At 43.9% G+C, this 15,888-nt stretch overlaps 1 long non-coding RNA gene across 1 annotated transcript; it reads left to right on the top strand.

Moving 5' to 3' along the window:
* The first annotated feature begins 168 nt into the window (after positions 1 to 168).
* Positions 169 to 8,968, top strand: LOC309352059. Its single transcript, XR_014161072.1, has 3 exons — positions 169 to 1,576; positions 1,819 to 2,824; positions 8,637 to 8,968. It is a non-coding gene; the product is annotated as an uncharacterized lncRNA (long non-coding RNA).
* Positions 8,969 to 15,888: the final 6,920 nt, after the last annotated feature.

Here is a 15,888-nt window from a genome sequence, read left to right as displayed (position 1 = left end):
AATGACAAATATATGTAAGGGATGAAGTGAGGAGCAACGTTTTGTTAACAGGCCCCACTTGTGGTGGTATTTTATTTCTCACCAGAGTTTATTGCCCACTTTACTAAGGTAGCTTACAAATTAAACCTACAAAAGACGAATCACACCAGGCCTTGGAAAATGAAAAGAAAGACCACACCAGGAGAGCTTCTCTGGTAAGAGAGTTCCAACATGTGGTGCCACCACTGAGAAGGCCTTGTCTTTGATCACGACTCATCTTAACAAGGGGTGGGACCTCTGAGGCTGATCTCAATAAGTGGGCATATTATATGGGAGCAGGCAGTTCTTTAGGTAACTCTGGGCCTAATCACACATGTTTACATGACATACTGGCTTTAATTCAGGAGTGGGTAACTAATGGCTTTCTAGCTGTTAATTGGACTACAGCCCTCGTTAGCCACAGCTAGCTTGGCCACAATGGTCAGGAATGATGGGACCTATGCTCTGGCAATATCTGGGCAGGGCATAGGTTCCCTACTCCTACTTTAATTGCAAACACCCACACAAAATATTGCAATGGGAACTGTGGCCTGAGCATTGTTGAAACAGCGATTAGGGACAAATCTAGCGTGTGGCAGAGAATGCAGATTTGCTGGAAGGAGCACAAGAAGTCATAAAACAGCCAGAGCCGTTGCTCCGAAAGAGTGTTGTCCTATTTACAGCCATCACAATCTCTTAGTGAATTACAAAAATATAAAGGAACAGCAGAGGGAGCTGTAGTGTTGGGATTGCTCTTTCTCCCACCAGCGAAAGGGAAAATGTTGCAACAGCCCAGGTGTTGACACAGGAGGGAGTGCATGGATGAAAACCGACAATTGCAAGTTTGCGCTTTTATTTATCATCCTACCCTTCACATCCTATTTTCTCTCCTCTTTTTAGGAAGTGCGGGTGAGCTTACATAGAGATCTCAGGTAGTCTTCCATGCAGGCACTAATAAGGCCTGTTTGGTTGTAACAATATGGTAGCACCAGAAGCCAGCAGACCACTGCCTGGGGTTATGTTTTAAGAATATGAGAAGAGCCCTGGTGAATTAAAACAAAGACTCTGCCGTCTGGCATACTGTCCTCAGGCTGGCTAGCTAGATGCACTCTGGTCGTGCTTACGGGTTTCCCATAGGCAGCAGCACCCTCCCCACTTGGCAGTTTCCAACAACTGCCCTGTGCTGCCTCTGACATGGGCGGTAGAACTCAGCCATCACAGCTAGTGGCCACTGACTGCCTCATCCACCACGAATTTGTCTAATCCTCTTAAAGCCATCCAAGTTTCTAGCCATCACTACATATTGCAGGAATCATATTGCTGGTTATTTGTATTTGCCTGGAAACCTAACCAAATATTTGCACGGTAATCTTTTCCACCCAGAGTTACCAAAATAAACGAATGATGCAAACCAGGGATGATTTTAAAAATTTTGCTTAAATATCAACTAGATTTTTATCCCAGTCTTCCTCCGAGGAATACAGGGGTGGGGGGGTGGGTATGGGGGTGTGCCTGCGTGCATGTATGTGTCTGCCTGTTCTCACAATAACCCTATAAGGTAGAGATAGGTAGCCGTGTTGGTCTGCCATGGTCAAAACAAAATAAAAAAATTCCTTCCAGTAGCACCTTAAAGACCAACTGAGTTAGTTCTAGGTATGAGCTTTCGTGTGCATGCACACTTCTTCAGATACAGTATCTGAAGAAGTGTGCATGCACACGAAAGCTCATACCTAGAACTAACTCAGTTGGTCTTTAAGGTGCTACTGGAAGGAATTTTTTTATTTTGTTTTGACCTATAAGGTAGGTTAGGCAGAGAGTGTGACTGGCTAGCCAAAGGGCCTGCAGAAAACTTTGGAACTGTGTGGGTCTCCCGGACCCCACGCCGTCCAATGTACCACACAACCATTCGCTTTGCAGGCCTAGATGAATGGGTCAGAACGAGTACTTTGGGAACTTGTTGTTTTGAATGGCTGGGTTAAAATTAGCATGGGCCGATGTCCTCAGAGGAACTTTGGTAGCTGCTCTCCCATCTCTGCAAGTTCACCAAAGCCCAAGTAAAAGTGTGCCCCAAAGGCAGAGCAAGACATTTATTCAAGCAAAGGTTTCGCTGCCAGGGATGAGCAGAGGGTTGTTCAGTAGCCCATTGAGGCTGTTGTTATATTAAGAATTCCCTTAAAGAAACTGAGCACAGGAGGGAAAAGTTGCCAATACGTACTGAACTGTAGCTATTGCTCTCCCATCCCACCTCTGATTTGAGCAATATATTTGGATGTTTTTATTTATTACCAGCCCAATCCTATGCATGTCCACTTAGAAGCAAGTCCCACTGTGGTCGGTGGGGCTTACTCACTGGAAAGTGCGCAGTACTGCAGCCTACATTTATATCCCGGCTTGTTGACCATCACTGACTAGAATCCCACTGCATTGGGTATGTAATGTGAGTCTGTGTATATCCTCCAGGAGGCCTTCCTGTATATAAGTCCCACCACACAGAAAGGATGGATATTTTGCTGGTCTATTATGTGGGGAACTTTCATTATACCTTAGAAAACAAAAACAAGACTTCAGTGTGGCCGGTTGACTTAATGTTCCAGTTGAAGATCTGCAGTCCCATTCCAGATTTCTATTTATGCTTCTCTGGTATTTATTGAGCGTATACTGTTTGTACAGTTGGCTTCCTTGTAAATTTCCATTTGTCTGGCAGAGATACAGGCAAAGAAAAAGGAAAACATCTAAGGGATATCCTACTGGTGTGCTGCTGTTGCTGCTGCTTCATGGAAATGTACAACCAGGGTGTAGCAACCAGGTATGAGCAGGCCAAATGGTGCCAAAGAAGGATAGAACTTTCTTTATGTATGCTACAACAGCAGCAAGAATACTTATTGCAAAGTACTGGAAGACACAAGATCTACCCACCCGGGAAGAATGGCAGATGAAGGTGATGGACTACATGGAATTGGCGGAAATGACTGGCAGAATCCGAGACCAGGGAGAAGAGTCGGTGGAAGAAGATTGGAAGAAATTTAAAGCTTATTTACAGAAACATTGTAAAATTAAGGAATGTTAGAAGGAGGCTGGAATGAAGTTATGTGGCTTTAGCAGAAATGTTATAAAGGACTAAGTAAAAATAGACTGTTAATGGATGAAAGGAGGGAAGCTAAAGTTACACTCTATTAAGATAAATTATAATAAAAACTGGGAAAGATGGAAAGGATTTGCTGAAATAGCTAACCGAACTAGAATACAAAAAAGGGAGGTGTGAGGAGGTCAAGGAAACAAGCAAATGAAAGATAAGTTATGGGAAGGTTTGTTGTGTTTTTTTTTAATTGTCCCTATTTCTCTGTTTTCTGTTTTTTATAATTTTTTTTCTTTTTCTTTCTTTCTTATTGTGATGTGTTGTCTAGTTTTTGCCTAACTTGGTGTTTTCTCTTTTTTCTTTTTGTAACCTTTAAAACTTTAATAAATATTATTTTAAAAAAACAAACAAACAACCAGGTATGAGCAGGGCCTAATGTTATTGCAACCCACCCACTTAATTTATTCCACTATTCTTGAGGATCCATCAATCACAATGAGACTTGTGCAGTTTACCTTCCTGAAAGACTGCTCCAACACTATATTTTTCAAAAGCCCTACAAGACTTTTTTAATATTAAAAAATAGTGCTGGTTTTCAGCTGTTAAGCAGGAAATATATCTTGAGTAATTGCTGCATTGATTTTAATGTGGACCGGAGCTCTTGAGATTGTCTGGGCCAATCCAATGAACAAACGAAGAAGTATTTGTGATGCCTACTGATAGTTTGGCTTATTTTGTTCTTCTCTGCCTCCTCCAAACTCCACTTAATTCCTAAAAACAAAATAAACACAAACTGAGAATAGAAGCACTGTGAAAGAAATATAAGGTACATACAGGATATAACCCTATGCTTCTGAACTCGGAAGTAAGCCCGGTTCCGTTAAATGCAGGTAAGAGTGCATTGGCTTGCAGCCTTTGAAGAAAACCTAAGGGCCAGGGGTGCTGGGAGTTACAGTCTAAGGAATACCTAACAGGTTCCCCTCCCCTACATTAGACCTTTGCCTTTTCCACAGCCCCTGGGTCTTAATGGCCAAAAGAACAGCAAACCTATCAGGTCTGAGGGCTGATGTCAACAGGCATCTGAATAAAATGACCTTCCTTTGGGGAAGGTTCTCAGGCAGGGTGGAAGGAGAAAGAACTTGCCCATGTGAAGACCACCTGGTGGAAACCCTTACACATATGGTTCTTAAATGTAAACTATATGCTGATCTCCGTCAGCAATTTCTAGATCAACTCTGTATCCCCAAATGGAAACCAGAGTTGGAGGTCATACATTTTCTATTACTGGGGAATGATCAGGAGCTCACCAAGTTAGTGGCTAAATATCTCTATTTGCTTTTTTGTCATCGAAATACACTGCAGACGTCTGATCTCCCTGGAGACCTAGAGATGTGACCATAGACTGCTCTGCCTCCTTTCTTTTAGCAAATGTTTTGTGACAATGGGCAAGTGGTAATTCTGTATTGATTTGTTTTGGATGTTTGTATGTGATGCCAATAAAAGGTTTGATGACAATGATGAAGAATAAAATGACTAACACCCGTTAAGTATATATCTTTTTAAGCCAGAGATGGGGAACCTGTAGATGTTGATGGACTCCATCTCCCATCAGATGTCCCGCAGATGTTGATGGACTCCATCTCCCATCATTCCCTGACGACTTGCCATAGTGGATGGGGATGACAGAAGTTGGAGTCCAACCACTCCTGGGTCCCCCAGAACCTGCTCTAAGCCTTGCTAGTGAGGGGTCCATCCATGATTGTGTGCAGGCACTTGCCTTACCCAACAATTCCAACAGAGAAGGTTTCCCAGGTGCTGTTGCTCGCTTGAGCTTCGCCACATCCTTTCCCCCTGTCCTCTCTGGCAGCAGCTGTTTCTCCCCAAGTGACTCAGCCGATTCCTTTCATCTAACAGCCAGTGGGAAAATGGCAGGAGAAACATCTTGCATGTTGGTGGGAAGAGGAGAGCAAAGGAATGGGGCCTGGTGCTGAGTCGGCATCAGCAGGAACAGCTGGGAAGTCTATAACCAGAAAAGGGGTGCTGAATGGGCCCAGAAAGCAAGGGGAAACCAGCATAGAATAGCCAGAGCACGAGCCCTTCCTCTTGTTTCTCCTCCACATCCAACACCACCCCAGACCAGATTCTGCTAAGCTTGGCCTCTCTGTCCCTGATCCTGAAAATATTGCAGGCTTACATGTTTATCTATGACCAGGCAACCTCGTATTTATTGGCATCACCTACCAGACTTGACCCTGCAAGCAGGACCTGGCTGTAATAGTAATCTCTTGTGATTCACGGCACAAGATTCCCAACTAGCGTTCAGATGCACAGTGGAGGAAGAACATAGGCATTGTGTCTTGTAGCTGTTAACAGACATTTCCTCCGTGAATTTGTCTCCAATAACATAACAGATCTGGCACCAGCACCCAGCATGGTCCGCCATTTTGAACTGGCGCTCCAGTCAGAACCAGGGAGCCACCGTTTAAGTTTCCCACACTGCCCCTGAACTAGTATAGATTTGAGTAATTGTGGATAATTTAAAGGCCTCCGAGCACTTGGCTCAGCCAGGAAAGAGCCGCAGGACCCAGTGACAGAGGAGTTGGGGGTTAGAGGAGATTTTGTTTTTTTATATATATAATATTTTATTAAGTTTTACAAAAGAAAAACAATACAAAAGAAAAACAATACATATCAAACATACAACAGACATCAAAACACCAACAAATACAAACAGTTAAAACACAACAAAAAAGAAAAAATATAACAGAAACAAAAAAAATTAAGAAATTTAACAACAAAAAACAAACCCTCTTTTCAAATTCTTATCATTCATAAACTTATTTTCCTGACTTCCACCCACCTCCCTTTCTTGTATTCCACTTTAAAATTGATTAGCAAATTCAGTCTAATTAGTTTTATCCTTAAATAATTTTCCTCACGTATTATACTTTCCCGATTTTCATCCAATATCTATCCCTTCTTTCATACTCTTATTTCCCTTATTTACTAGAACCCCTTTATTTCATTTCAATGTCATCAGCAGTCAAAAATTTTACAGTGTTTTTGTAAGTAGGTTTTAAACGTCTTCCAATCTTCTTCCACCCGCTCTTCTCCTTGATCTCGTATTCTGCCGGTCATTTCTGCCATTTCCATGTAGTCCATTACTTGCATCTGCCATTCTTCCAAGGTGGGTAGATCTTGTGTCTTCCAATGCTTTGCAATAAGTATTCTTGCTGCTGCTGTGGCGTACATAAAGAAAGTCCTATCCTTCTTTGGCACCAATTGGCCGACCATGCCCAGGAGAAAGGCCTCTGGTTTCTTCAGGAAGGTATACTTAAATACCTTTTTCATTTCATTATAAATCATCTCCCAGAAAGCCTTAATCCTTGGGCACGTCCACCAAAGGTGAAATAATGTACCTTCAGTTTCTTTACATTTCCAGCATTTATTATCGGGCGAATGATAAATTTTTGCAAGCTTGACTGGGGTCATGTACCATCTGTATATCATTTCCATAATATTCTCTCTTAAGGCATTGCATGCCGTAAATTTAATTCCAGTGGTCCATAACTGTTCCCAGTCAGCAAACATAATGTTATGTCCGACATCTTGTGCCCATTTTATCATAGCAGATTTTACCGTTTCGTCCTGAGTATTCCATTTCAACAGCAAGTTATACATTCTTGACAATATATTAGCATTGGGTTCTAACAGTTCTGTTTCTATCTTTGATTTTTCCACCTGGAAGCCAATTTTTTTATCCAAGTTATAGGCCTCTCTTACTTGGAAATAGTGTAACCAATCTCGCACCTTATCTTTAAGTTTCTCATAACTCTGCAGTTTCAATTTATCACCCTCCTGCTCCAAAATTTCCCAATATTTTGGCCAATTAGTCTCCATGTTAAGTCTTTTCAAGGCCTTTGCTTCCATAGGCGATAACCACCTTGGAGTTTTATTCTCCAATAAATCTTTGTATTTAATCCATAGAGGGGATTTTGCTCCTTGCATGTTCACTTGCAAATAAGTCACATGGAGTGAAATGGGACTTATTACTTCCTTGTGGGGAGAGGTTGCATGTCATGGGCTAGCTGGATGCAGAGGAGTGGTAGGAGACAGCAGCTGGGGAATCTACCTAGGGGAACCCCCAGGGGAAGAAGTCACCGAGCCAAGGAATTGAGGGTGAGACGATGACTAGTGGTCAGAGGGGGAAGGAGGAGGGGTCAGCAGCAGAAGAGGTGACAGGGTTTAGTGAACCAGAAGAAGCTGTGGCAGAGAGCAGTTCAGACTCTGAGGCTGAAGCAGAGGCTGGAGGGGAGGGGGCCCAAAAAGCAGAATGGAGACAGGCTGCTGAAGAATCCAGGGAGTCTCTCCCTCCTGCTGCAAGCAGCTCCTCTCCTCCCTGGTCACCTAGTACTCACAGAGAAATGAAACGGGCACAGCATAGGGAGGTTGTACACAGACACAGCCTGAGAAAGACCTAGGAGAGGAGGAGTCCTAGTGGGCACTGGGAAGGCAGGGATCTTCAGTCCTTGCAACTCATTCATTGAGGCAAGACCTCCTGGAAAGTGTTGCTGAGACCCCTAGGCAGGAGCTATGTTTATTTTCCTTGAAGGGTTCACTTCACTGGCCTAGGGTGAGTCATTGCTTTGTTGATGACCTGCACCTAGCTCCAGCCCTGACACTGTAGCTCACTGGGAGAACATCTACCATTCATGCCAAATGCCACAGGTTCAGTCCTCGGCAACATCTCTTGGTAAGGCTGAGAATATTCCCGGCCGAAACCTTGTAAGTCAATGTGAATGAGACTGAGCTGCATGGGTCAGTGATCTGAGTAGGTGCAAGTCAGCTTCCTAGGCTCCTAATGGAATAATACTGGACAGGTCTCCCAGCTCTTTCTCTTTAAGTCTTCTAAATTTCCAGTTACATGTGTTTTAATTATAGATGTGCATGCTTCAGGCAAGCAGCAGGTATGTTTTCTTAGAAATCTTAGTAATAATATGGTATTAATTCAAAACTGTGGCCTGCGCCATGGAAACATCCAGGGCAATCGCACATTCAAATGTGCAAGAAATCTCTCCCCCTGCCCCAGGAAATTAAAACAGAATGGTTAGATCTATGACTGATATCCGTGAAGAATCCTTTTGACTAGTGTCTAGATTTCAGCTGCATCATCCAGCCTCAGCTAACCACCAAAAATGTCTGTCCTCCTTCCTCTTCCTGCTTACCCCTCTTAACCCCAGAGCACTTTTTAGTAAATCAAAGAGGGCTGGGGGGGGGGACCCCTGTCCCATGGCTTTTACTGTCACTGCAAATATTTATTTAAAACCTATAAGGATATCTCACCTCTCTGCTAAACTGCACTCGAGGCAACAAAGTAAAAGTGATAAGCTTCCCCACCCCAAGATAAACACATTCCTTTCCCCCATTTTGAAATCAAACTCATTCCGCACATCTGATTTTTACAAACCTCAAAAGGACCACCTAGCTATCTTTGCAGGAGCAGCCAATTATAATAGCAAAAATAACCTCTTCTATTCCACAGAGAGTGAGATGTGATTTGCCGAATACCTCCAGCTTGAGCTGAATAATTGTAAAAAAAGAAGAAGCAACAAGACTTTATGAACACGAGTTTGAAGGGATTGCAGGGGCAGGGAAACCAAACAGGTAAACTACCTCAGGTGAAGACATTCCTGCCTCCACTCTGGTGTGTACACCACTTGAAGTGCAGTGGCGGGAAATGACCTTGCTGTGTTTAAGCCACTAATGTGTAATTGTGCATGCAGCCTAACTCAGTTAATGGGAATGTTTGAGACTTCCAGGGGGAGGAACATGGCAGGCTTCTGTCTTCTGGCAGAATGAAAAGCATGCTCTAATTCAGGCATAGGCAAACTCTGGCCCCCCAGAAGTTTGGGACTACAATTCCCATCATCCCTGACCACTGGTCCTGTTAGCTAGGGATGATGGGAGTTGTAGTCCCAAACATCTGGTGGGCCGGAGTTTGCCTATACCTGCTCTAATTGTTTGAACAAAGAAATTTTCAAATGATCAAGGGAATTCTGAGTACTAAGAATTCTTATTTCCTTTGTTTGATAATTATCTATTTTCCTGGCGAAATTGTTTCCTTGAAATTGAAAGTAATTTTGCTACTTCATATTGCCTCTTTGGGAAAGGAATGTGTTCTGATAAGAGATAACGCTGTGAAGATATTATGGTGGAGACTTCATTGTTAATAAGACCAAGAACATTCAGTATCACAAATACATTTTTGGACATTCCATTCACTGTTGGCAGCATTCAGCAATTGTTTGATGAGCAAATAAAAGTGATTAGAACTGAGATGGATGAAATGGAAAGTGGAATTAAAGAGGACACAGAAACTTGGAGGAGCAGAATGAAGCCAAGGATGGCGGGATGAATAATTATGAATCGTAGAATCATAGAATCTTTCTTCTTTTTTCTCTGTTTTTGTTTTTATTTAGAATAGTTTCTTTTATCTTATTGTATTATGAAAAAGCTTTAATAAAATCTTATTTAAATACAAAAGAACATGGGGATGATGGTTAGTGTATGACCCCTTTTTAAAAATAAGCCTACTTATTTGGAAGCTTATTTCATTCCATGTTGACATGCTAACCCTCTCTTTTTCCTTTTTATAGATAATCTCCAGCCTGTCTCCTTTAGTAAATTATCTGTTCATCTTTACTTGGTCTTGGCATTGATGCAGATGTAGATTTGCATCTACAAATGGGAATTGGAATTTCGCTGAATGCTTAATGGACTGATATGCACAAAGCACTTGAGGCAAAGTTCCTAGCAGATTGCCTATGGAAGATTTCAGCCTCGAGGGTTCAGGGGTTCAGACTTGGGAGCCTCTACATCCCCTTTCACAATATTTGTCTGTAGTTCATATTTTGGAAATCTCTAAGTCAGAAAGAGGGCACTTGTCCATATTTCCCAAGAAGGCCAAAATGCTTGCCTGAACAAACCTCAGTTAGGGCTGCCTTCATTTATATATTTTTTTCAAATGTGTTTGGCGGAGGGGGGAGGGCTGGAAGACTCTTGAAGGAAGCCAAAAGCAACAGCAAGTCTGCTTCATTTTGTGTGTATGTAAGGAACTAATAAGTTGTTTTTGTGGAAATATGCTTAGTATTGCTATTTAGTTTGCCATCATCACAATGAAAACTGAAATTGCTGAGACAGAGGCTTTAATGATAATTAGGCATAATAAACAGACTTCAGGGCGTGCCTGCTCCCATATGGCACACATACATATCCATATGTGCTTAGGAAACCCTATTTCAAATGCCACGACTCTCTGAAGGGAAGCAACTGACTGCAAGGAGCAAGGGTTCTTAGTAAAGCAGCGGGTACCCTGGATTTAGAGGAGTGGTCCCAGAGAGCCGTGATGCCATGTTGCTCTTGCCAGTGGGCCTTCTCCTCGGGAGTGAGTTCTCAGCAGATACCTAACCATGCCAACTCTTGGTTCTGTCACTGATATTGGTCAAGCCTGCTTCAGATTCTTGCCCAGCCCTAGGGCTAAGGTGGTAGAATGGACTGTATCACTTCAGGTGATGTGCAGCAATTGCATTTTTGAAGGCCCTCCTACACTGAAAAATTCACAGCAGCGAGAAAACTCACTGCACAGCTAGCAAAGGGTGGATTGGACAGGACTTTTCTCCATGCTATCTTCATTTCTAGATGCAGGGTGTTTTCTTTCCTAGTTTCTGGGAACCACAGGAGGCAGGGCGCATATTCAGGTCCTGCTTGTGGGCTTGAGAGCCAGTGTGGTGTAGTGGTTAAGAGCGGTAGATTCATAATCTGGGGAACCAGGTTCGCGTCTCTGCTCCTCCACATGCAGCTGCTGGGTGACCTTGGGCTAGTCACACTTCTTTGAAGTCTCTCAGCCTCACTCACCTCACAGAGTGTTTGTTGTGGGGGAGGAAGGGAAAGGAGAATGTTAGCCGCTTTGAGACTCCTTTGGGTAGTGATAAAGCGGAATATCAAATCCAAACTACTCCTCCTCCTCCTCCTCCTCCTCCTCTTCTTCTTCTTCTTCTTCTTCTTCTTCTTCTCCTCCTCACAAGCATCTGGTTGAGAAAAGGCTGCTGGTGTACAATGGGCCTTCTCATGTTCTTACGATGCCCATTTCTGGACAGCCCATGAAAATGGGCCATCATGAACTCATTCATGATGAGTCCTCTCTCTCTCTTCATAACACTGGTGCTTCTGTTCTGATACAGGCAAATTTTGTCCCTTGCTGACAAACAGTGTTGACCTCAGTTCAAGTGTTCTGTCTTAACTGGTTTGCTGTGTTTTTAAAAGTCCCATTTGTTTTTGTTTTTTGCAAGCTTGTGGAGATGGAGACGGTTGGGTCTGATTCTCCTTTCACCACAGTTTCTTTTCTGTGATTGCTCTTTCTCCCCCTTAATTCCTGCAGGAGTCTTTCTCTCTAATGAACATTCCTAAGGAAATCTACTTCTGTTGATATTCAGTGGGTGGATTTATTCATTATGTGAAGTGGAACCAGGGGATTAAAAGAAGAAGAAAGAAACCCTAGACTGGATTTGAATGTTTGAAGCATATATGTTACCACCCATCTTTTTCTGTTACTGTTCAGAAGCCAAAAATACATTCTTTCTTTAGAAAATAAGGAACACAAGGGCACTAGATCACAGCTCTTTAAATGCAATTAATCTTCACAGAGGCCTTCATCAAGGACTAGATCTATGAGTCTTTTGGCTCTAGGCAGACAGACTGCTGGGACAGAATCCATTCAGGAGAAAAGAAACTTCTGCTCTGGGTGCTCGTCTTACTTAAACAAGGAGTTCAAAATTAAATCTGGTAGTCAGGCAGAAGCCAAATCCTTGAGGACTTCAAGAATTTTCGCCCATTCAAATGCATTTCTGTACTGCCTTCCTGCTGATGGACATGTGGTGACTCAGAATTTAAAAGAAGGGTGTGCAGTTTTTTAACAAACCCAAGAGAGGGGACAGGAGAGATGGTGAAAACAAGCCAGTTTGGTCCATGGCCACTGCAAGAGGCAGAACTGGGAGGGCAGGAGCAATGTGGCAGTTAACATAAGAAGAGCCTGCTGGATCAGGCCAATGGCCCATCTAATCCAGCATCCTATTCTCACAGAGGCCTACCAGATGCCTGTGGGGAAACCTGAGCACAAGAGGGCCCTCTCCACTCCTGTAGTTTCCAGTAGCCGCCAAAGAAGACAGCTCAGCGTATCACCTCTTTCTCTGATGCAGCCAGGTGGAATGGGAGGTAATGGGTGCCATTTTGGAAGGGGAGTTGGGATGCTGCTGGGCACAGGCCTCTGACACAGATTTGCATGGCATCTGCACATCCTAATTTTCATGTATATTTTCCTTGAGGAAATTAAGGTGATGGGTAGCTGGCCATCTTTCCCGCACTGAACCCAACTGCCCTATAAGCAAAGAAGATCAAAACAACAACAGCAACAAGGAAGCAAGGGGCAAGAGACCCCCTCCGCCAAAAAAAATGGAGTTTGCCCCCTCTAACATCACCCCCAGAGGGCAGGACCCCAATGGCTGTTGGTCCCAACCAGGCTGATGGAAATGGCTTCTCTAGATCACCTCTCCCTCCTTTGCTGGTAGGTGGAATGCAAGTTCTTCTCACTTTGGAGGATGTGCTACCATTTAGTGCTGCTCCATGACTATACCTTATATAGAAAGGGCTGCAAAACTCAATCTGGAGAATGTGCAGAGGGGAGAGTAGCCATACCCCAGACAGTGTAGCCTGTCTGGCCTAAAGAGTCTTTGCTGTATATGGATTCAATGGCACCACTATTAACTACCATATAGTCCTAGATGCGGTTGGCGCTGTGGTCTAAACCACTGAGCCTAGGGCTTGCCGATTGGAAGGTTGGCAGTTCGAATCCCACGATGGGGTGAGCTCCCATTGCTTGGTCCCTGCTCCTGCCAACTTAGCAGTTTGAAAGCGCGTCAAAGTGCAAGTAGGTAAATAGGTACCGCTCCAGCGGGAAGGTAAACGCCGTTTCTGTGTGCTGCTCTGGCTCACCAGAAGTGGCTTAGTCATGCTGGCCACATGACCTGGAAGCTGTATGCCGGCTTCCTTGGCCAATAAAGCGAGATGAGCGCCGCAACCCCAGAGTCGTCTGTGACTGGACCTAACAGTCAGGGGTCCCTTTACTTTTCCCTTTCCCTAGTCCTAGTCCTAGACCAACACCCCAGTTACTGTGTCATATAAGAACACCAGAAGAGCGGCGCTGGATCAGACCGAGCATTCTGTTACTACGGTGGCCAACCAGATGCCTATGGCAGGGGTGATTAGGCTGTGGTCCTCTAAATGCTATTGGAGTGCAGCTCCTGGCATCCCTGACCATCAACCCTTCTGAATAGCAGTCCCCCAATGTCTGGAGGGCTGCAGGCTAGCCATCCCTGGCCTATGAGAAGCTTGCAAGCGTGACATGAGCACAGTGGGATTCAATCCATACCACCCAACTGCCAGAAGCTCGGCTCTGCCCTCGCCAGTCCTGGAAGGATCCTTTAAAAAAGTCCCATATGCTCAGAGACTTTGCGCCTGTTCATTGGGGGATAAAGGAAGCCCAGAGCACTTGTTCTTTAGATGTCCCTTTTATGAAGAGGCACATAGTGAGAACATTGATCCCCTGCTGGTGAGGCTCGCTGACCTCCCGGAAAAGCAAAAAATTGACCTTTTCCTGTTAGGCAAAGATCATAAGACGACCTGGATGGTCGCCAGATTCTGTGTACAGATATGTAGGCACAGACCATCCCCCGACCCAAACTAGTTCGTTAAGAAAATCCCCAAACTCAGTTCCATGGGTGACTCTGGGTCATCTCTCTGCGGTAGCTTCTCTTAAAGTTTTAAGTGTCTATACGCTTATTGCACTTATAAATTTTAAATTTATTGTTGTACATTGTTTTAAATGTTGGTTTTCCTTCTGGGATTGTACCCCCAAGTGTGTTTTATAAGCTGGTCTCCGACCGTAATAAATTATCTATCTATCTACCCAACCTTTCTCCAATAAAACTAGGGACGTCCAAAGGAAAAGCGAGACATTCCAGGATCAAATCAGAAACTGGGATGGTTTCTGTACATCAGGGACTGTCCCAGGAAAACAGGGACACTTGGAAGGTCTGGCCAGTTTTCCTACTTCTGAACTCCAGGAACTGGTTTTCAGAGATTGGCTCTATTGGGAACCTCATTAGCGGCGTAGTTATAGCTTGCCGGGACATTCAAATCAGATACTGCAAACCACAGCTAGTCTCCAAACCAGCATTGGAAACCCATTTAAAATGATGGCTTGCAGTTCTGGTCTGGAGGCAAGCTGTAGTTACCGAGAACTAGGGGAAGAATTGGGAGTGTATCAGGAGAGATGGGAGGAGAGAGTACCTGAGCTCTAAGCCTTTTCATGCTGGGCAGACCATAACTTCTACATTGTGATGTCCGAACTGGGCCTACAGCTTTCGACAGCTTGCATTAAAATATCCCTGTGCGTGGGAAGGTCTTTCTTTCATCTGAAGATGTTCTAGGCTTTGCTTCCTGCTGCCTCCTGACCAACAGCTGTAGCCATACATGAATAATCTTGGTGCAGCCCAGCAGAGGTGTTAATGCCGTCTGGCTATGCATGTGGTTTATGGCAGAGTGTCAAGGTGGTGAGCATATTTAAGCCAGATGTGTGATGGCTGTGAAATGCGATAGCTACAGTGTCCCTCCATTGCATCGGAGTAAAGTCAGTCTCATATTTTGTTCTTTGAGGGTGGGAGGGAGGCGTGATTCCGAATTTGATTTTGAAAGCTTTCGAGGCCAGACGGGCTAATTTTCCAACACATTATTTGGACATTTGGAGAAATGTTATTTCAGCCTAGCAAATGTTTGCATGACTAAGGCCAATGTTAATGCTTTATTTTATAGCAGGGCTGTCAGACTCAGATGGGTTGGAGGCCCAGACTCCCCAACCAGCAGAGAAGGCCCAACATTTCCCACCAAAACACCCCCACTGGTTTTTATTAGGAAAGATAAGTGGTTGTCTTCTAGGAGAGGGTCCTTAGCTCAGTGGGAGAGCAGGTGCTTTGCATCCAGAAGGTTGTGTGTTAAATTCTTGGCATCTCCAGTAGGAAGCAGATGATGAGATAGGACCGCTCTTTGAGATTGTAGGGGCATTCAAGAATAGCATACCCTCCAACATTTCTCTGATGAAAATAGGGACATCCTAGTCTATTATTATTATTATTATTATTATTATTATTATTATTCCCCACCCATCTGATTGGGTTGCCCCAACCACTCTGGGTGGCTTCCAACATATATAAAAACATAACAAAACATTAAACATTTTTTAAAAAACCTTCCCTATACAGGGCTGCCTTCAGATGTCTTCTAAAGCTTGTATGTACAGTGGTACCTCGGGTTAAGTACTTAATTTGTTCCGGAGGTCCGTTCTTAACCTGAAACTGTTCTTAACCTGAAGCACCACTTTAGCTAATGGGGCCTCCTGCTGCCGCCGTGCTGCCAGAGCAAGATTTCTGTTCTCATCCTGAAGCAAAGTTCTTAACCTGAAGCACTATTTCTGGGTTAGCGGAGTCTGTAACCTGAAGCGTATGTAACCTGAAGCGTATGTAACCCAAGGTACCACTGTATAGTTACTTATCTCCTTGACTTGGGGGATCACATAAATCTGTAGCCTCCAACATTTCTCCGATGAGAATAGGGACATCCTAAGGAAAAGCAGGACATTCCAGGATCAAATCAGAAACCAGGATGGCTTCTGTAAATCCCGGTCT

Source organism: Podarcis erhardii (assembly GCF_964252035.2).
Source record: "Podarcis erhardii genome assembly, chromosome: 10".
Classification (NCBI taxonomy): Eukaryota; Metazoa; Chordata; class Lepidosauria; order Squamata; family Lacertidae; genus Podarcis; species Podarcis erhardii.
This window is presented reverse-complemented; position numbering and strand designations above follow the sequence as displayed.